The following is a 23,496-nucleotide window of genomic DNA, read 5'->3' on the forward strand; positions in this document are numbered from 1 at the left end:
TAGTGAGAGCCTCTCCACACAGTCTACCTGGCCTGGAAATCTGTCCAGGACCTTACCTGCACACCGTTGGAGGTACACAAATCTGCCGTAAGCACCACACAACTGGAGCCGCACCACACCAGCTAACCTGGGAACTGCGTGTGCTCCTCACAAACAGAAGATTCCACAAAGTGGGAGCGAAGGGCAGACCAGGCATCCCAACCGCTACGTGTAGACCGCTGGAAAAAAACGGCGCGACGTCCTTACAAGGCAACCCCCAGATCCGGCGGTAGACGCTCCCCAGGCACAGCGGTCCCCTTGCTTCTCGCGGCAGCAGACCGGTTCCTCCTAGGCTGAGTTAGCAGTGCTCCCTCGATGTTCACTACCCTGCAAAAGGAGGTAAAAAATAATTCTCCTGCAGCGGTGATTTCCTGCCCGCTTTCCTCGAACTCTATGTCGATTCCTCCCAACGCACCTGTAAGGGAAAAATAATTACAGCCTCCTGGAGGCTGGGAGGGGCAGGCCATGGAGCGCAGGGTCAAAGAGGCAGACTCCTGTGCTCCCCAGCCTTTAAAACCCCTCACTGGCCAGGCCGGTTCTATCCGGCCTGGCCTTAGCTCCCCCTGTGACCCGGAAGTGATTTAATCACTCCCGGGACACTGCGGAACCGGGGGTCCAATCTCTGACAAGGCCCGCCCGCTGCGTCATGGTGACGCACCAGGGCCCGTCCTATCACAGAATGCAGATGGGGGGGGGGGGTGCGCCCGCCATACTTGCAAGGGGGGCCGCTGCCGGCCCCGCCTTTCTCTTTTGAGAGGCGGGAAGGCAAGGGAGTTTGCTTCTCTTGGTGAGTGAGGCACTTCAAAAAAGGTGGCTGTTTTAACATGCATCTTATCACGCCTCCAAAGCGTGAGTTGCTTTTTTTTGGGCATGTCAGCGTGGTATTCTCACTCCCTCCTCTTTTCTCAGACGAATCAGGCATTTTGTTCTTAGGAGATATAATGGGGTATTACATCTCCTCGAGGCATTGCGTTTTACATTTGATACTCGATTTCTGTGCGTGGAACTGTAGAGTTTTTCGCCTTTACGTTCTCAGGCTTGCAGGAACGGAGTGTTTGTTTGAGAGACTGGAATGATATCCCACTTTTCCTGAAAATATCGATCCCCAAAAAGGTTAGTGTTATTTAGTACGGACATTAGGATGTCGAGCCCCTCCTCCTCCTGTTTTCTACCAAAGACCGCACTGCACCAGGAAACCGCTGGGACCCGACAGTTCTTTCTCTCCTTTGAGCGATGATACAAAAGCTTATCACAATATGGGAAAATATACTGTCTGTTATTACCCTGATGTAAATTACCCACTTCTAGTCAGGTATATAGTGGCAAAGAAAATACACTCAAACCACACACTACGTTACTGTACATCAGTCAATTAGCCCCCATATATATTATTAGTAATTCATGATGTAGCTCTACGTGGATGCAGCTCAACAGAGAGAAAAACGAGCCAACCAGACCAATGTATTTTTTTTAACTGTGGACCCCCTCCCCCACCAGCCAATGTATTTTCTTTTGTTTTAGGATTTCCGATCAAAATGATTTTCACTTGCTGAAGTCCAGCTTATTCAACTATACCGAACTGTGGGGCATATTACCAACAACTAGCAATAATTATCGCTATGTTGGTTTAGCGGCGATATTTTTATCGCCGAGCTGCGGCGATTTTTATCGCTTAGGAACCTTGCTATTATCAAGGTTTATCTCCTAAGTGATAAAAATCGACCGAAATGCATGAATATCGCTGAAAAGTCCGCGATATTCATGCATTACCGAGCTAATGCTTTTAGCCATGTTATCCACCTACCATTGGATAACATGGCTAATAACTGCTCAGGGGCAGGTGTTAGCTTTTGGAGATATTAACGCTTAGCACGAATATCTCCAAAAGTTGGTAATAGGAGATAGCGATGTTAGCGACGGTTTCCAGTCGCTAACATCTTGGCAAGCCCACTTTGCATGTCATTAGTGATAAATATCACTGACATGCAAAGCGGGGCCCAGGATGGTCGCTATCTCCTACTAGCTGTCGCTAACTGGTGTTAGCGGCAGCTAGGTAATAGGGAGATAATTTTATCTCCGCTTTCTTGGCTTTTAAAGTCAAAAAAGCGGAGATAAACTCCCTTGATAATACGCCCCTCTGACTCAAAAAAAACTGATTTATTTACTGAAAGCCTAAGACGAAAATGGCATGCCCAATTGACACTGATTGGTAACTCCACACTTGTTTTCTGCATTGTTCTTAGCATAGTTTTCTTACTGTACGCCCCATCACCCTTGTGTATTCACAGCTCTCCATTGTATTCTCAAAAATCACCCCAGACCTTTACGTTGTCATCACAGTGCTGTATGTCCATATTCTTCTTACAATACTCTTGGGAACCTATCGCAACCCAATCAAAACCATAAACTCTCTCCAGACCTAGTTATGTTGTTCCTTTAATTAGTCATTGAAAACACAACGAATGAATACACTTTGCAGTGCTATTGAAAACTGAATTGTGAAATGGAATAAATTTTTGTTGTATTATTCATAATCACAACACACCTATGTTTGGCAACCTGTACACAACCACTCATCACCGATTGTGCTTGTGTCCTACTACGTACATCGGGTAATGATTGTCTGATGTCTACATCACCGATTCACACAGCACCTCATGTCCTAACACCGTCAATCAAAATCTCTCAAAAAGTCAATGCACACTCAGCCACCTAGGCCACTCCTCTCTGCCACATCCACTAACACCATCTTACCCGCACTATTCAAAATACCATAGAGCCGCTTGATGCCATTTACTACTCCTAATATCACACATTCACATCCACGTTCAACAGTACTTGCTCAAGCTACTCACCCACGTCTAGTGAGTGAGGGACTTTGGCCACCACAGTCAACCACATCACTCAACAGCAATCGCCGTAGCCAATTAATCACTTCCTCACAACCATTCAGCCTCACACACCACTATCTCAACATGTTTACTAACTCCACCACAACTTTCTATGTCATACAGTTGACCCATATACATATATTCATACCACCTAAGATACCCCTTACGTCATGGCATTGAGCGCAATTTGGGGATATCTCTGTATTTCATTTTAAATAATTTCTCAGGCGTGTAATAGATTCTGTGTAGGCAGTGGAATATGATGAGCCGGAAGCAAGAGGAGATAGGCAAAGGTCCTGAAGCCTTGTCTTCTCTCCACTCTTTATCATGCCTGTCCTATTTCTATCATTCAAAAACAATGGTCTCAAACTATTCTTTTTTCTGGAAGCCGAATTAATCGAATAATTAGTTAAAACTCCTCTTATTCAAAGAGCTAAGAACCCTAGTGTTCTTTCTCCTGCTACCAGTGGGTAAGTCTAGTTTCTTACCGTGGAAATTGCGACACATGAATGACCGCAATTTAAAAGCAACAGCTTGATACACATATTCATTATGTTTTAGGGCTATATGCTGCTCCTTGGGTTGCCCAATTCTGTAGTGCTGATAAAGACTCGCATGGCCACGGTCTAAATCACCCCAAGGCCACAAGACGAGTCGAAACGTTGACGCTTTAATTTATCCTGGATGGTGTTGCAAAATATTGGGTGCAAATAATAGTTTGAAAGCAATGTCTCCATTTAAGATGAACTACGTTCCAATTGTATAATACACGCCAGGATTCTAAAGAAATTGTATACTTTACAAATGTATTGCTTGTATATATGAATTTGTAAATATTATCTTCTTGCTGTTTTCCAATCTTTCTATCAAACACTCTAAAACTCTATCTTTTTGTACTTTTCCTTTGGGCAACTATAAATGCTTTTTTATGAGACAGTCAGAAATGCAATAAATTAAAATTGCCCCATGCTTGTTGAATCTTTTTGCTGTTGCTTTTGTTTTGCTTTTTTGCTGGATAAAACTTACATTGACTGGACTGGGCTAATTTGGTATATATGCCCTTTGAATAAGAGGAGTTTTAATTAATTATTCGATTAATTCGGCTTCCAGAAAAAAGAATAGTTTGAGACCATTGTTTTTGAATGATATTCACTACCCAGGTCTGCTGACTAATTGGGTTACCCCATTTTCTTGATGGTGTCCTATTTCCATGTTAGATCATAATTGTATCATCGGATCTTGGGTGTTGAATATCAGCAAGCGATAAGTCCTAGAAATACCACCTCTTACTAAGGGTTCTTCCATTAGTTTGGATTGTAGCGGATTGAAGTCTGAGGGGGTGCATTTATTTGGGCTGTAAGGATTTTAAGGAATCTGGAAAATTGCAACTTCAGTTGGAACAACCTGCTTGGATAATTTAACACACTCCCCTTCCCATATATCTTTCTATTTGGAAATGGCAATGTGATCCCAGGTTTTGAATTTGAGGGCCATCTTGCCTGTCTGAGGTCAATCACCCTTCCAGATTCCAACATAATACCTTTATACCAGGCAGTATGTGCCAGTGGTCTGGTAGCTTCAGAGTGGTGTTTGGGGATCTTCGGCTGGTACAGAAGGTAAGCTTGGTTAGTGTCCTACAAATATTGTAGTTCCAGTCTATATGCCAGGTCGTCTGTCTCCGAACATCCATTCATTAATAGTTGTAAAAGAATTGGACACATGCCATACTTAGTCCCCTGCCATATGTGGCCTATGTACATTTGGCCCAGGCCACCCTCTGTTGTTTACCTAACCCCAAGTATTTCCCTATGGTGTCTTTCGGTTTGTCGAAGAAGGATTGTTAAATCGAGAGTGGGGAAGTTGGAAGACTTAAAAGAATTCTGGAAGAGCTATCATTTTGAAGATTCCTATCCTATTTACCGATATTGTGGGTTGAGCTGCAACAGCAAGGGGAGCTGTTAAGATACATTTCTTGGTGAGAACACATAGCAACATGGATTATAAAAAAATTTACATTTCATGTGTGTATTTGGCCCAAAGGTACCAACAAAGATTTATTCCAATTCAGTGTTAAACCAGCTGCGTAACTCTTTACTAAATTGGATCAGCGTTGGGGCGGTCCTGATGAATACAACAACGATATTCCAGTTACTAGGTGCATAGATGGAAATGGCTTCTGATTTGTTTTTTCATTTTTACACTTCTTAGTTTGCTGGTGTCCTGGCTGTGGGTGTGCCAGGATCCAACATAGATGGTGAGCTTGTCTGCAAGACAAGCCTTGTTCTCGCTTGGAGCATACTTTTGAAACAAGATACTTTTTACACCCTCTGTGGAGTGTAAGCTCAGCTTGATCATTCGGAAATAAATACCATTCTGAATGAGACGTTCCTGTCAGTCTGTGTTGTGCAAGGCTGCAATTGATCTTTACCCACACCAATATGTCATCTTGAAAACGAATAACCTCTGCATCATCATGTATTATACCAAAAAAAAACGGAGGTTGTCCCAAATGGCATCCTCACATTGTGCTGCAGTCTTTGGCAAACATACATAGACGATCATGGCTCCGGGGCTACACCATGTGCAGGAAGGTGCCCCCTTCTGCACAAAGAAAATCCCGCATGCAATTAAGCACCCATGTACCATGGTGCAAGCATGGCAACCTTCACTGTTGTAACCAATGTGATGGCTCACCTGTTCATGGTGTAAGTAGGCCAATTTTAAAGTACATATATCCATCGTTGTGAAACTCATTCAGTCAAACACAATGCTGCCAAATATGTCATGCATCAGTCACCACCCTAGATTAATTTCCAACCTGGACAAGGCACTACAGTGTACTCAGGATACCAATCTCAACATACATTTGCCACAGCAATGACAAAACAAATCAAGGCATATAACTACACATTCCCCTACAAGTCAGAGTCATACACGTACAAGTGAATAACCAATTTCATGTGTCTAAATGTGGAGTACACAGCTCTTTGTAACATCAGTGTGTCCCACATAAAGATATATAGGTGTGTATCAAAGTGCACCAAAAGAACTTGTCTGGCAAAAGGCAATAGTTGGAGGCTGAAAAAAAGAGCATATCAATGCATGTGGCATGTTTGAACTGCACCTAACTGATGCATAAAAATGGCAAAGTTAGTGAACTGTGAACCGGCTGTGCCAATGTCATGTAGGCCGCCAAGAAAATCTATGGTTTAACATGGACATATGTACGTGTGAGTGTTAAATATGTTGGCAATGTCACAACCTACCTAGGGATGATTAACTAGCCAAATTACTGATCACTAATCTATTGCTTCTCACACGCACATAGCAGAGTGATCAGGACCATTCCAAAGTACACATCACATTAAGCTACTATATACACATGGAAGTCTGGATGTAGAGGTGTAGAATGTATCAGGCCATGTGCATCATTTGCTATTACACAGAGACCTGGAACAGACATGTGTAAACCTAAGGCCAATTGTATAAGTATCACATATTCTGAAATACCATAAGAAATGTGTATGGGTCATTTATATGCATAGTTCACATGGACAGGAATGTAGCTGTAACAGAGACCAAAAGCATTGACAGTTGTAATTTATCTTTAACGATTTACTGACAAAGTATATGGTCTGCAGCCATGGGCCATGACCCCAATAGCACATTCCTACTCTGAGCCAGAACAACTGTATAAGCAGGCACTAGTCAAGACCTGCAACATTGTGGAGAGAACATATGGTGTGCTGAAGTCCCGGTTTAGATACCTGGACATGTTGGGGGGAGATTGCTATACTCGCCCCTTATGGTCTGCAAGATCATCCTAGTATGTGCCATTCTCTACAACATCTGTGTCCAGAAAAATGTCCAGTGGGATGTGGACTATGATGAGCAGGACCCATTTAAGGATGAGGATGGAGGATAATTCCAAAATACAGTGGCTGGTAGTTGGCAACGCACTCACATTGTGCAGAATTTCTTCACTTAAATTACGTGTACTATGATAGACAGAATGTCTAAACATAAGAGGAAGGTCCAACATGAGAAAATATGTTTGAAGCCATCATTTGTGTTGGTGTTTGTGTCACAGTCCCAGTAAATGTCAACTCATCCACATCTCGTCAAATAGAAGTCAGCCTCAAATTAAAATCGTTATGTCATCAGAACTGTTCAGCAATACAGTAGCTTAATTTTGGCTCATGGTGAAGGAAGGATGCTCAAGGCCGATCTAATGTACCTAATTGAAGGTGTGGGAGAAGAGCTGAATGTTACCAATTTTTACCAAAAAAGATGGAAATGTACTGGATATGATGACACTGTTTACCTTAAATACTTTGTGTGTTAATAGGTGTTGCACTGTTAGCTAAGGATGGGAAACCTTAGGATTTCACGAGGTCCAGACCTCTTTTGCTGATCCTCGCATTGTCTGGCTTCATGCTGTACATCCAATAGACTTGGAGTACTTTATGCAAGACTCAATGATGCTGACAACTGTTCCTTGCTTGCCCTAGATGAATCAGGATTGTCTTTTTAGTATAGGGAAGGATTAGTTAGATATCTCTAGAATTACTAATGACTAGGCAGGGGGACCGAGCCTTGTAGGGTAATCTTCAAATCCTGTTCCTCATCGTTTGCATCATAGCCACCAAGTTTTTTGGTGTGCTGCTTATTATTTAGGCTGAATTTCATTAACCCCTTCGATGCTCATGACGGAATGGTTCCGTCATGAGCATCGGTGCCACTGTGCTCATGACGGAACCATTCTGTCATGAGGCCAGGGGCACGAAATCCCTCTGCTGCAGACAGCAGAGGGATTTCCTTTTCTCCCCTGTAACCTTGGGAGCGGGGGAAGAGCTTCCCCAGCTCCCGAGGCCCCCTCCCTGGTTTCTGTTCAATGACGATCAGCGCGCACGTCGCGCTGTCGTCATTGAACAGAAACCGAAACTGAAATGAGCCTTTAGGCTCATTTCAGTTTCATTTTCTACATGTTCAGGGGGCTATCTTGGCCCCCTGAGCACATAGAAAGACGGAAGAGGTATCATTGATCCCCAAGCAGGGATCCACCCACTAGACACCAGGAAGGGGGGAGCTGCCCCTTGGGCAAGAGCCTTCACTCTCCCATAAGGAAATTACCATTATTCAGTCTTTCTGTCCCCCCTGGGGCGCAGATGGGGCAGTAGCCCCCAATCTGCCCCCCAGGGGGGGAAGAAAATCCACTATACACCAGGGATTTTTTGGTGTGCACTTTTTTTTAGGATGGGGGCTGCCCGAAACGGGCATGCCAATGCCGCCACCATTACAGCCTTTCTGCCCCCCTGGGGGGCAGATGGGGGCACCAGCCCCCAATCTGCCCCCAGGGGGGGCAGAAAGCCCACTATACACCAGGGATTTTTTGGGGGGCACTTTGTTTAGGGTGGGGGCTGCCTGAAACGGGTGCGCCAATGCCCCCTCCCCCGGCACCATTAAAGCCTTTCTGCCCCCCTGGGGGGGCAAATGGGGGCAGTAGCCTCCAATTTGGCCCACCGGGTGGGGGGGGGCAGAAAGTCCACTATACACCAGGGATTTTTTTGTGAGCACTTATTTTTAGGGTGGGGGCTGCCCGAAACGGGCACGCCAATGCCCCCACCCCACCAGCATTACAGCCTTTCTGCCCCCCCTGGGGGGCAGATGGGGGCAGTAGCCCCCAATCTGCCCCCCAGGGGGCAGAAAGCCCACTTGACACCAGGGATTTTTCATTGTGCAATTATTTTTAGAATGGGGCTGCCCGAAACAGGCACGCCAATGCTCCCACCCCGCCACCATTACAACCTTTCTGCCCCCCCCCAGGGGGCAGATGGAGGCAGTAGCCCCCAATCTGCACCCCATGAGGGGCAAAAAGCCCACTAGACGCCATGGATAATTTGGGCAAATCTGAATTAGGGTGGGGGCATTATCATGCCCGTTTTGGGCAGCCCCAACCCTAATTAAAATTTGCCCAAAAAAATCCCAGGCATCTAGTGGACTTTCTGCCCCCCCCCCCCCGGGGGTCAGATGGGGCATTAACCCACAATCTGCCCTGCCAGGGGGGGAAATAGCCCTCTAGACGCCAGGGATTTTTTGGGGGGCAAATTTGAAATAGGGTGGGGCTGCCCAAAACGGGCATGCCAATGCCCCCATCCCCTCCTCTGCAACAATTACAACCTTCCTGCACCCCCCTGGGCGGCAGATGGGGCAGTAGCCCCCAATATGCCCCCAAGGGACCAAAAAGCCCACTAGACACAAGGGATTTTTTAGGCAATTTTTCATTAGGGTGTGGCATTGGCGTGCTCGTTTTGGGGCATTACCCCCAATCTGCCCCGCGGGGGGGGGCAAAAAGCCCACTAGACACCATGGATTTTTTTGGGACAAATCTGAATTTGGATGGGCTGCCCTAAACGGGCATGCCCATGTCCCCACCCCCTCCCCTCCAAAAATGTCGGCCTTCCTGCCCCCCCTGGTGGCAGATGGGGCAGTATCCTCCAATCTGCCCCCCCCGGGGGGGGGGGCAAAAAGCCCACTAGACATCAGGGATGTTTTTTAGGCAAATTTTTGTAAGGGTGTGGCATTGGCGTGCCCGTTTTGGGCAGACCCCACCCTAATTAAAATTTGCACAAAAAACTCCCTGGCGTCTAGTGGACTTTCTGACCCCCCTGGGGGGCAGATGGGGGCATTACCCCCCAATCTGCCCCGCCGGGGTGGGCAAAAAGCCCACTAGGCGCCAGGGATTTCTTTGGGGCAAATTTGAATTTGGATGGGCTGCCCAAAACGGGCATGCCCATGCCCCCACCGCCTCCCCTCCAAAAATTACAGCCTTCCTGTCCCCCATGGGGGGCAAAAAGCCCACTAGACACCAGGGATGTTTTTTAGGCAAATTTTTATTAGGGTGTGGCATTGGTGTGCCGTTTTGGGCAGACTCCACCCTAATTAAAATTTGCCCAAAAAACTCCCTGGTGTCTAGTGGACTTTCTGCTCCAACTGGGGGGCAGATGGGGGCATTACCCACAATCTGCCCTGCCGGGGGGGGGGGGGGGTCAAAAAGCCCACTAGATGCCAGGGATTTTTGTTGGGGCAAATTTGAAATAGGGTGGGGCTGCCCAACCGGGCATGCCCATGCCCTCACCCCCTCCCCACAAAAATTACTGCCTTGCTGCCCCCAATGGTGGCAGATGGGGCAGTTGCCCCCAATCTGCCCCCCTTGGGGGGGTCAAAAGGCCCATTAGACACCAGGGATTTTTTTTAGGCAAATTTTTATTAGGGTGTGGCATTGGCGTGCCTGTTTTGGGCAGACCCCACCCTAATTAAAATTTGCACAAAGAACTCCCTGGCGTCTAGTGGACTTTCTGCTCCACCTGGGGGGCAGATGGGGGCATTACCCCCCAATCCGCCCTGCCGGGGGTGGGGGGGGGCAAAAAGCCCACTAGATGCCAGGGATTTTTCTTGGGGCAAATTTGCAATAGGGTTGGCTGCCCAAAACGGGCTTGCCCATGCCCTCACCCCCTCCTCCGCAACAATTACAGCCTTCCTGCCCCCCCTTGGGGGCAGATGGGGCAGTAGCCCCCAATCTGCCCCCGGGGGGGCAAAAGGCCCACTAGACCCCAGGGATTTGTTTGGGCAATTTTTTTTAGGGTGGGCGCATTGGCATGCACGTTTTGGGCAGACCCCACCCTAATAAAAATTTGCCCAAAAAACTCCCTGGCGTCTAGTGGACTTTCTGATCCCCCTGGGGGGCAGATGGGGGCATTACCCACAATCTGTCCCGCCGGAGGGGGGGGGGGTCAAAAAGCCCACTAGACGCCAGGGATTTTCTTGGGGCAAATTTGAATTTGGATGGGCTGCCCAAAACGGGCATGCCCATGCCCTCACCCTCTCCCCCCAAAAATGACAGCCTTTCTGCCCCCAATGGTGGCAGATGGGGCAGTAGCCCCCAGTCTGCCCTCCGTGGGGGGGTCAAAAAGCCCATTAGACACCAGGGATTTTTTAGGCAAATTTTTATTAGGGTGTGGCATTGGCGTGCCCGTTTTCGGGCAGACCCCACCCTAATTAAAATTTGCACAAAAAACTCCCTGGCGTCTAGTGGACTTTCTGCTCCACCTGGGGGGCAGATGGGGGCATTACCCCCAATCCGCCCTGCCGGGGGGGCAGAAAGCCCACTAGATGCCAGGGATTTTTCTTGGGGCAAATTTGAAATAGGGTGGGGCTGCCCAAAACGGGCATTCCCATGCCCCCCCTCCTCCTCAACAATTACAGCCTTCTTGCCCCCCCAGGGGGCAGATGGGACAGTAGCCCCCAATCTACACCCCCAGGGGGCAAAATGCCCTCTAAACACCTGGGATTTTATTTGGCAAATTTTTATTAGGGTGGGGGCATTGGCATGCCCTTTTTGGGCAGACCCCACCCTAATTAAAATTTGCCCCAAACACTCCCTGGCATCTAGTGGACTTTCTGACCCCCCTGGGGGGCAGATGGGGGCATTATCCCCCAATCTGCCCCGCCGGGGGTGGGGTAAAAAGCCCATTAGCCGCCAGGGATTTTTTTGGGAAAATTGAATTTGGGTGGGGGCTGCCCAAAACGGGCATTCCCATGCCCCCACCAGCAACAATTACAGCCTTTCTACCACCCCTGGAGGGAAGAGGGGGGCAGCAGCCCCCAATCTGCCCCCCCTGGGGGGCAAAAAGCCCACTTGATGCCAACATGTATGCTGGCTTTTTTTATGTGTGGGGGTGAGGGCTGCCCAGAATGGGCATACCAATGCCCCCAACCCCCCGCCAAAGAAAATAGCCACAGTGTTTCTGCCCCTCTTGGTGGCATATCGGGGCAACCCCACCCCAAAATCACCCTCCTACGGTGGCAGAAAGCCGACAAGGCCCGGATTTGATTTTAGCAATATGCCTACCTGTGGATTTTGGGCCCTAGCGCAGCCGGCACATAGGGAAACATAGCAAACATGTACATTTCTTAAAACTAGAAACACAGGGAAATCCATAATGGGGTGACTTGACTGGCTTTCACCAGCTTCTGTTACCCAAAATCCCTTGCAAACCTAAAACATTTGACAAAAAAACTAATTTTCCTCACATTTCTGTTTTGGAAAGTTCTGGAATCTGCGTGGATCCACTATTTCAATTCAAAAGACCTTTATTCGAATTTCATTAAATTCTTGAAAGCACATACAATAAAAACAGTCCCAATCTCCATACAAATCTATTTACAGTCATCATGGTTTTTACAATTAGTGACAGCTCTCATAAATCAAATTTTCAGGGGTTTTCCATCGTTTTGCGTACACAGGTTATCAGTCTCAGGAAAGTGCTAGTGCGAAAAATCAGTTCATCTGTATCCAAAGAAAGCAACATTAAATAAGACTGCCCCAAAGAGAGGGGTCTTCGTTTTCTAAAATATGGTGATGAAAACCATCTAATATACTTTAAATAAAATTTACAGAAGAATAGGAAATGCAAATCATTCTGTGTGCTTATCCCATCACACGGGCATGGTGTGTAGTGTGATGTCTGATGATAACCCAGAGGGAAGCCCAATAAAAATTTCACAGAACCCCCCTCTAGGCGGAATAACAACGATCTTTCCCAGTTAGTCATGGGGAGAATGAGATAGGATGGAAGTGGTTTCCTATTCAATTCATTCCCCATGTATGTCACAACAGATGATTTAAGTGATTCCTTTCCCATTGTTTCCGAAATATATAGTGCATATAATGCATATTTTACCTCATTTTTATCTTTAGGCTGTATTCTGGTTGTGTCAGAAAAAAGATCTCCCCTGCCCACAGCCTGCAGAGTCTTTAAAACTCCTGCAAGCCAGGGGATTGCTGAGCCCTTTTAACATTTAAGGCAGTCGTTTATAATATCCTGTGTTAGGGCAGCCGAGTTATTCCTCCAGATCCTAAGCCAAAATAATGCCGGCCTAGTCCTAATAAAATCACATGTAAACGGGATATTTAGTTCCTTGTGGCAAATAAACTCGGAGGATGAGATTGGGGCACCCAAGGTTTTTCTGCAAAATCGGTTTTCTTCTCGTTGGTTGCTAGGATTATTTCCCAAACCCCAAACCTCTGCCCCGTATATAACTACTGGTATGCACTGTAACTTAAAACATTTTAAAATAGCTTTGGTGGCACCTATTTTCTTTGGGCGTGGCAAGCTCAAGATGGAATTGATGGCTTTTGAGAACTTGCCCGTGGCGTGGGCCAAATGCCCACTCCATGAGCCGTTTGCAGCAAAAACCAACCCCAGATAAGGGAATGTGCGTGGATCCACTAAATTCCATGCACCCTATGTTCCCCAAAGCCTTCCGAGAAAAATGGTACCTCACTTGTGTGGGTAGACCTAGTGCCCGTGACAGACAAGGGCCAAAAACCTATTGAGGCGACATCAAAATTACCTAACACAAAACAACCTGGTTTTGCAAGGGGGGTCCCATGAGTTTTTTGCCTCGGTGCTTGGCGGCCATCTAGGGTAACCTACCAGACCTACACATTTCTGAAAAGTAGACACTAAGGAGAGTCCAGCGAAGTATGGCTTGCGTGGGTCCCCTAACATTTTCCTACCTAGAATCCCTTGCAAACTCAAATTTAGCTGAAAAAATAACTTTTTTCTCTAATTTCAGTGTGGGAAAGTTCTGGAATCTACATGGATCCACAAATTTCATCCCACCCAGCGTTCTCCCGGGTCTCTCGATAAAAATGATACCTCACTCGCGTGGGTGGGTCAAGTACCCGCGACATGCAAGGGCCCAAAACCTATTGAGGCAACATCAAAATGATCTATCACAAAACAACCTGGTTTTGCAAGGGGTGTCACCTGGGATTTTGTCCCCAGGCTCGGCGGCCACCTTGGGAAACTACCAAACCCAAACATTTCTGAAAACTAGACACCTGGGGGAGTCCAGCGAGGTTTGGCATGCGTGGGTCCCCCTACGTTTTCCTACCCAGAAATCCATGCAAACCTCAAATTTAGCTAAAAAAAACACGTTTTCCATACATTTTTGCGTGGGAACACCGTGCCGGCACAAATGTCATACCACCCAGCGTTCCCCTTGTTCTCCCGTGTAAAATGATACCTCACTTGTGTGGGTGGCCCAAAGGCCTGTGCCTAGGAAGAGCCCAAAACGTTTGGATTTAGAGTATAGCCCTGAGAATTCTAAGCGCTACATTTAAAAAAAAAAAGTTTTTAGCCAGTTCTGCTTTGGACACCCACAAAAGTGAGGTATCATTTTACTTGGGACACTAAGGGGAACGCTGTGGGGTTGGACATTTGTGCCGGCACAGTGAATCCACACACAAATATGTGGAAAATTTGAGGTTTGCATGGCATTCTAGGTAGGAAAACTTTGGGGGATCCATGCAAGCCATACCTCATTAGACTCCCCGGGGTGTCTAGTTAAAAAAAATGTTTGTGTTTGGTACTTTCCCAAGATGGCTGCCGAGCCCGAGGCCCAAATCTCAGGTTTCCCCCCCCCCCAAAACCAGGTAGTTTTGCTATAAAGTGAATTTTTCGGCCAAATTTGAGGTTTGCAGTAGATTCTAGGTAGGAGAATGATGGGGGACCCATGCAAGCCATACCTTGCTTGACTCCCCCGGGTGTCTAGTTTCCAAACATGTGTGGGTTAGGTAGGTTTCTCTAGATGGACGACGAGCCCCGGAGAAAAACTAATTGGCCTCCTTGAAAAACCATGTTGGTTTGTGATAGGTAATTTTGATGTCGCCTCAAAAGGTTTTGGGCCCTTGCCCGTCACGGGTCCTTGACCCACCCACGCAAGTGAGGTATCATTTTTATCGGGAGACCTGGGGGAATGCTGGGTGGGAGGAAATGTGTGGATCCATGCAGATTCCAGAACTTTCCACCACAGGAATGTTGGGAAAATGTGTTTTCTTTTACAATGTTTTAGGTTTGCAAGGGATTCTGGGTAACAGAACCTGGTGGGAGGCAGTCAAGTCACCCCATCCTGGATTCCTCTGGGTGCCTAGTTTACAAACATTCATAGCTTTGCTAGGTTTCTGTAGGTGCTGGCAGAGCTATGGTTAAAAAACTACAGCTAGGCACTTTGACAAAAAAGGGTAATTTTTCACTGGGAAATTGAGGTGTGTCCATGTTGCGTTTTGTGCCGTTTCCTGTCGCGGGCACTAAGCCGACCCACACAAGTGAGGTATCATTCTTCTCATAACACTCTGGGGAATGCGAGGTGTGTGGAAATTTGTGGATTCACGCGGATTCCAGAACTTTCCACCACAGAAATGTGGGGAAAATGTGATTTGTTTTGACAATTCTTTAGGTTTGCAAGGGATTCTGGGTAATAGAACGTGGTGGGAGGCAGTCAAGTCACCCCATCCTGGATTCCTCTGGGTATCTAGTTTTCAAAATTGTATTGGTTTGCTAGGTTTCCCTAGGTGCCGGCCGAGCTAGGGTTAAAAAACTACAGCTAGGCACTTTGCAAAAAAAGGTAATTTTTCACTGTGAAATTGAGGTGTGGCCACGTTGCGTTTTGTGCCGTTTCCTGTCGCGGGCACTAAGCCGACCCACACAAGTGAGGTATCATTCTTCTCATAACACTCTGGGGAATGCGAGGTGTGTGGAAATTTGTGGATTCACGCGGATTCCAGAACTTTCCACCACAGAAATGTGGGGAAAATGTGATTTGTTTTGACAATTCTTTAGGTTTGCAAGGGATTCTGGGTAATAGAACGTGGTGGGAGGCAGTCAAGTCACCCCATCCTGGATTCCTCTGGGTATCTAGTTTTCAAAATTTTATTGGTTTGCTAGGTTTCCCTAGGTGCCGGCCGAGCTAGGGTTAAAAAACTACAGCTAGGCACTTTGCAAAAAAAGGTAATTTTTCACTGTGAAATTGAGGTGTGGCCACGTTGCGTTTTGTGCCGTTTCCTGTCGCGGGCACTAAGCCGACCCACACAAGTGGGGTACCATTTTTCTTGGAAGACTTTGGGGACCGCAGGGTGGAAGAAAATTTGTAGATACAAGCAGATTCCAGAACTTTCCACCACAGAAATGTGGAGAAAATTTGTTTTGTTTGACAATTTCTTAGGTTTGCAAGGGTTTATGGGTAACAGAACCTGGTGGGAGGTAGTCAAGTCATCCCATCCTGGATTCCCCTGAGTGTCTAGTTTAAAAAAATGTATAGGGTGGCTAGGTTTCCTTAGGTGCCGGCAGAGTTAGGGTTCAAAAACTGCAGCTAGGCACTTTGCCAAAAAAGGGTCATTTTTCACTGTGAAATTGAGGCGCGACCACGTTGCGTTTTGCACCATTTCCTGTCCCAGGCACTAGGCCGACCCACACAAGTGAGATACTATTTTTCTCAGTAGACTTTGGGGAACGCGGGGTGGGTTCAAATTTATGAATCCTCGGAGATTCCAAAACTTTCCACCACAGAAAAGTGGGGAAAATTGGTTTTTTTGGACAATTTTTAAGTTTGCAAAGGATTCTGGGTAATACAACTTGGTGGGAGGCAGTCAAGTCACCCCATCCTGGATTCCGCTGGGTGTCTAGTTTTTCAAAAATGTATAGGTTTACTAGGTTTGCCTAGGTGCCGGCAGAGCTAGGATTCAAAAACAACAGCTAGGCACTTTGCAAAAAAGGGTCATTTTTCACTGCGAAATTGAGTTGCGACCATATTGCGTTTTGCGCCGTTTCCTGTCGCAGGCACTAGGCTGACCCACACAAGTGAGGTACCATTTTTCTCAAAAGACTTTGGGGAACATGGAGGGGGTGGAAATTTGTGGATCCACACAGATTTCAGAACTTTCCACCACAGACCACAGAAATGTGGGAATTTTTTTTGGGGGGGACAATGTTTTAGGTTTGCAATGGATTCAGGGTAATACAACCTGGTGGGAGGCAGTCAAGTCACCCCATCCTGGATTTCCCTCGGTATATAGTTTTCAAAAATGTGAAGGTTTTCTTGGTTACCCTAAGTGCCAGCAGAGCTAGGGTTAAAAAACTACAGCTATGCACTTTGCCAAAAACTGGTCATTTTTCACAACGAAATTGAGGTGTCACCACGTTGCGTTTTGCGCCGTTTCCTGTCGTGGGCACTATGGCAACCCACACAAGTGAGGTACCGTTTTTTTCATAAGACTTTGGGGAATGTAGGGTGGGTAGAAATGTGTGGATCCACGCAGATTCCAAAACTTTCCACCACAGAAATGTGGGGAAAATGTGGCTTTCTTGACATATCTGTAGGTTTGCAGGGGATTCTGGGTAACAGAATATGGTGGAAGGCAGTCAAATCACCCCATCCTGGATTCCCCTGGGTTTCTAGGTGCGGGCAGAGCTAGGGTTCAAAAACGACAGCTACACACTTCGCAAAAAAAGGTATATTTTCATTGTGAAAATGTGGTGTGTTCACGTTGGGTTTTGAGCCCTTTTCGGTCGTGGACACTATGCCTACCCACACAAGTGAGGTACTATTTTTATCGAGAGACTTAGGGTAATTCAGATTTGTAAAGCAACTAATATTACCTTTTGAGTTTTGATGCATTTCTGCCTTCCAAATGAAAGACAATGTGTAAAAAAGAAGTAATTTTTAAAAATGACCAATAATTCCCATGCTAGTATGAGTATTCCCAATTTTGAAAATGTGCAAATATGTATTGTTTCTAAACTCTATAATTTGTACCCATTTCAGAAATACATAGGTGTCTTTCATAAAGATTTTTCCATGTATACATTTTTGCACAATAATTGCTATATACCCGGTACATAATAAAAAGCCATTGCAAATTGCTACTCAGTTTTTAACTCTGGGTTCGTCTGCTACTTGGTGAACCTACAAGATATATCTCCACAACTAGGAAGGTCCAGCGGATGTAACGGTATATTGCTTTCAAAAAGCTGTCATAATTACAAGAAGTTACAGGTGAACACATAGGCATAAAAGGCTGTTTTTTTCAACTAATTTTCAATTTTTACAATACTTACCTGTTAGTTTCTATGGAGACACCTTGACGGATCTACACAAATGACCCCTTTCTGAATTCAGAATGTTGTCTACTTTTCTAAAATGTATAGATTTCCAGGATCCATTAGTGCTTTCATACTCATTTTTACCATTAACTGGAAGGAGGTTGAAAGCAATAAAAATAGCAAAAATAGGCTATATCCCAGAAACATGCCAAAACTGTGTAAAAAATGTTGGTTCTCTGACCAAAGACTGTCATTCCATAAAAGCTGGGAAAATGGTGATTTCATCCCCACAAACCCTTTTTTGAAAACATTTGCAGGGAAAAACCCAGAGGCTTTCATTTGTAGCCTGTTTTTCCCATTTTTCTGAAAAAAACAAACATTTTACTGTATTTTGGCTAATTTCTGGGACCCCTCCAAAGAAATTCACAAACCTTGGGTACCTTTAGAATCCCCATGATGTTGGAAGAAAAGGACACAAAATTGGCGTGGATACCTTATGTGGTCAAAAAGTTACAGGGGCCTAAGCGCACACTACCCCAAATAGCCAAAAAAAAGGCTTAGCACAGGAGGGGAAAAGGCCTAGCAGTGAAGGGGTTAAGAAATTTGGATTTAATCTTGTGATATTAAGCTTTTATAATATGCTTCTGAGACTCATTTAAATCAGTCTGTTTCTGAGTTTGTAACAAAACCCTTAATTGCATTCAATAGTCTTGGCTTTATTGCATGACTACCTTTGTTCATGTGCTATGGTAATTGAAAATGATGCTAACTCCCTCTTACTTCACATGCAACTAATAAAAGGTCCACCAACTGAAGAGGAGAAAAATAATCCGCTCGGAGCTTTCTTAGCAAAATTGGAACACGTGTCCACCTATCCGTTGCACATACACAGAAATGCAATATGTAACAGTTTACTGCATTAAAGGTACAGACCAGACATGACACATGCTAATCAAAACTGATCATTACACTCCCGTTAAACTTGGCCAATGCAGAGCTGCACACTTTACAGTCTTGATGTGTTATAAAGCAGCAAACTGTACAACAGATGACACTCACTGAATTTAGAAACACAAATCACTAATTACCATACCCGAGGATAACCTCACATTGTAGTCTGTATCAACAATTAGTCAACATGCAGAATTACAATATATTGCTGTAAGTAATGCTGTCAGTATACAGAAACAGGTTCTGCCATGAGGGTGAACATTACTTTTTTAATAAATTGATCCTCAATAATTTAGGGCTATCAATTAATGATACACAAAAAACACATTACTGACCATGAATATTACTACTAATAACAAATGACAAAAACTCACTTTAACTTGAAAAATCGCCCCCTCTCCACTTAGAGTCAATCAAAACCTCAAACCCTGGAGTCATTATACCCCAAGGCCAGTTCAAGGAAGGAGCCAATTAAAGGCATTCCTACACAGCACAGTTCCTCTGGCGTACTGTTTGAATCAGTAGTGCAGGGACGTGCTGCTGAGCAGTACACTACTGATTCAAACAGTACGACCGAGGAACGTTGGAAGCACTGGTTGCTCCGTCAAGTATTTTTCTGAAGCAGAAGGTATCTGCTTTGTAGGAATGCCTTTAATTGGTTCCTTCCTTGAACTGGCCTTGGGATAAAATGACTCCAGGCATTGAGGTTTTGAGTGACTCTAAGTGGAAAGTGCGCAATCTAATTTTCACCATATATCTCCCAGAGATATTTTCTATAACAGTCTGTACACTCTTGTGTTTGTAGTCCTGATGAAGACCCCATTGTGATGTTGTCCATCCACACTCGTATATGTTGGAGGTGAAAATATCTACATTAACTGAGTAAGCGTTCCTTGCTCAAATAGACAAGTCCATGTTTTGAATGAAAATCACATGTCTATTTAGGGCCTCTTTAGTTCTTTTGAACGCTGAAATAAGTTTCTGTTTATTTGTTATTTATGTTCAATATTTTAATTTCCTATTATGTTGGTATCTGTGTAATTTTTTAGTCACAATCATACGTCTGAAATCCGTACTTTTGTATTTCTTGTTTTTTGTTTCAGTTTGTACAATGTGTATTAGTCCTGTCTTTTATTATTGATATGTTTAGTATCACATACAACACAATATATGATTTTGTAATATATTCTTCACAATTTTTCAAGTCAAATTAAGTTTTTTTCATTTGTAGTAATATTCATGGCCACTGGTGTTTTTTTTTTGTGTATTCATTGATAGACCTAAATTATTGAGGACCTATTTATTTAAAAAGGTAATTTTCAACCTCATGGTAGTACCTCTTTCTGTATTCTGTTGATATTCCCTGTGTTCTGCATGACTCTGGGACACCCCATTATAAATTATTGGTAAGTAATGTTGTAGCAGTTTCCATCTGACATAATGAGTGACATGTTTCATTGACTAAGGCCTTGTGTCATGCAAATGCGTACAACCTGACATTTGTCAATAATGAATACATGCGTGTAGCTTATCTGAAAGCACAGATGTAAACTATTTCCTGCCTACATTGTCGGATCTCCCATATCATGCTACAGTAGATAAAGGACACATTTTACATGCATTGCTCAGCATGCGATGACAAACAAAGGCCTGTAAAAAGACAACATGAGCAGATAACAATGTAGAGTAAGTAAATGGACAGAGCAGTATGACATTGGATAGATCATATGCCAACATCAGAACATATTGAGAATACTGAGAAGTCGAGTGGGATTTCTAATGGTTATCACGGCTGGCAAAACTGTATGTGCATACACACCTACTCATTGCACATGGTCAGATGGAAGGTTTGTGATGGAAACTTCCCTTTGCATGGTAACAGTAGTGTACCTCGGACCTGAGTGTTCAAGTGTATAGATGAGCGGATCACAAATCTTGTTCTCACCCAAGGGTAAAATGTGCGTTGAGTGTGTGCCAATAACATATGCCTGTGTCAGGGAATGCATTATCCTTGGACTAGGAGGCACAAACAAAGGCTTGCCCTCAGAGTAGATGTACTGCTACTATCGTTGACAGGAGTAAAACAGAGGTCTTGTGTGAATGGCAGAATCATGCTAATTGTACATCACAAGTTAAATTGACTATTTAACCATGTTTCACTGCAGTTGTGACTAATTTGTCAATCCCCTACTCAAAAGGTCTGTTGCTGTGTGACACGCTCACCCGAGACCCACATAATACTACCCAGCAATGTCGTGCATGATAACACCATGTGCAGAACATGTGTGCATGAGCAGGACATACTCAACAGAAAGTCAGCAATGTGTGTCAATATGCAGATCTGGAGATTGAGTGTGCTGCTTCAGTATATCAAACTACAGAGCGTCTGTCACAGTCAAAATGAGTGTAGTACCAAAGAGTTTACGATGACTGAGTATGTGTCCTGCACTTGATGATGTTGGTCAGACATATGTGCATCATAGTTGAGGCCCACCAACGTCCTGTGATAGTAAACAGAGGGACATTGAATGTGCATACTGATATACTCCCTAATGTATGGCTGTGTGTGAAAGGACATTGCAAGTAATGTGTTACCCATCACTGAATATAAAACAATCATCGAGTATTCCCTGTCCCACTGTTGTTTTGGCTGGCTAGGCTACGCAGGCACACTTGAACTATGGAGCAGGGAAGCAAATATCACATTCAGGAATGTATGCTTGCATGAAGGGGCATCCTCTTGCTAATAGTAATATCCCCATCCTTGGCTCTCATAGCCAGCACTGTCCTGTGAAGGAACTCCTGCCACAAACTCTGCTGGGATGACTGATGCCACCTGCTCCTTCAAGGATGTCAGCTCCTTCTGGTTCTCCGGTCTGCATGGCTGCTTTCAGGTTGTTGACTAGTTTCTCCTTGGTGCTATGCTCATAATCATTCCAGCTCTTCTTGCAATCTGGCACTGTCTTTTTAGCTTGCCTGTCACTTAATCTTGCCCACTGTGGACTGCCAAATGACCTCTTTCTACCCTAACGGCAATTTGGAGGTGACAAAGAGTTGATGTTCATACTTCATCCAAATCAACAGAAGAGTGACAAAAAGACTCAAGTACAGGAGAAAGGGCAGTAAAGCAGTTTGGTTACTACCACCAAAGTACAAAACCAGAACAGACAGAAATACGGTAGGTTTTGCATGCACTGTGTGGAAAAAGAACCCTCGGGCACCAACTGAAAGTCGGTTGCCAGTTGTCTTCATTGGGTTCTTATTTGGAATGCGTGAAATAGTATCCAACAGTGATGAAAAAGTGAATTAAAAGGAGTGTGGACTACTCCCCAAACCAGAGAAATTCTTTTTATAAAGGGTTAGTTCTAACTCCATTAAAAACATTAGTGAAAAACGGACATACAGATGGTTGTGTTAGTTTGAACCAAGAAGTCCTATACATAAAAATACAAGGGTCGACATGTTTCTGCTATAAAGAGCCACTAATCAGCTCAGCATTCGTCAGGACCAAACCAGTCCTCGCCTCGTGGCTGGCGCACCCTAAGGCGCCGATACCAACTGGGGCGGGGCAAAAAATGGATCACAAACTTGAATGTAACCGATGCACAGGTACTTCCTCGTGCGTCCTCTCCAAAGCGTGAGGGATGGAAAATCTGTGATGTATCAGTAAACATAAGAAAGAAAAAGAAGGGATAAACCACTAAACATTTCCAAAATTGACTGTCATTGACAAAAAACTATTATTGTCAAAAAGTGTAGAAAGCAGAACCCACCGAAGAGTCAATAAATGTGGTAACATCGTGGTATTCAGTATATCCCACCAAATAATGTTAATTAGCTAATTCCACCAAATAACATTCACAAAAATCATGTGTCTACAATTACCTCTGCATCAACTTCGCAGCGTTTCTGGCGTTATATCCACCATTAGGATATCTACCACATCAAGGCACACATAATCTGTTATGATAAATGAGCCATGAGGGATTCCCATGAACATAATTGAACAATTGCCCGTTTGTGAAATAAATACATTAAAATACACCTTCAGACAAAAATGATCGGTAGGGCAAAAGGCCCTAGGGTATAACACTCACTCGTGCATATCAGGAGCGGTGCCCCTTAGGCTTGTGGCAGGGGGAATTCTTCACGCCCGGAACGTCTAAAATAAAATAGAAACCGGGTCAGCTAGCAACGTAATTTTTCTTCTTAAAGGCTCTCTCAGAGGCATGTAAGCCCGGTCAGAGCAAGAGGCAACTTCAGTCTCTTTAGACATTGAAAGTTTGTATACCAGCATTCCGCAGGATGCAACTATGAAAGTCCTGGCAGACGTCTTAGAACAGACTACCTGGGACTATACCACCTCCCGGACTTTCATCATTGAATGTGCTACACTAGCTCTCAAGCGCAACTTTTTTCAATATGAGGACACCATCTATTTACAAAAGACGGGTACTTTGATGGGCAGTACTTTTGCCCCGAGCATTGCAGGATTGTATGTGTACAATTTTGAAAGGACACACATTTTGGCTGCCACCAATCCTTACACTCTCAATGTTATCCTGTGGCAGAGGTACATTGATGATGTGCTTTTAATCTGGCAAGGCTCTGAAGAAAGCCTTTTAGCCTTTTTCGATTGGGTGAACACATGCGACCCCCATCTAAAA

Source organism: Lissotriton vulgaris, chromosome 5, assembly GCF_964263255.1.
Source record: "Lissotriton vulgaris chromosome 5, aLisVul1.2, whole genome shotgun sequence".
In the NCBI taxonomy this organism is placed as follows: Eukaryota; Metazoa; Chordata; class Amphibia; order Caudata; family Salamandridae; genus Lissotriton; species Lissotriton vulgaris.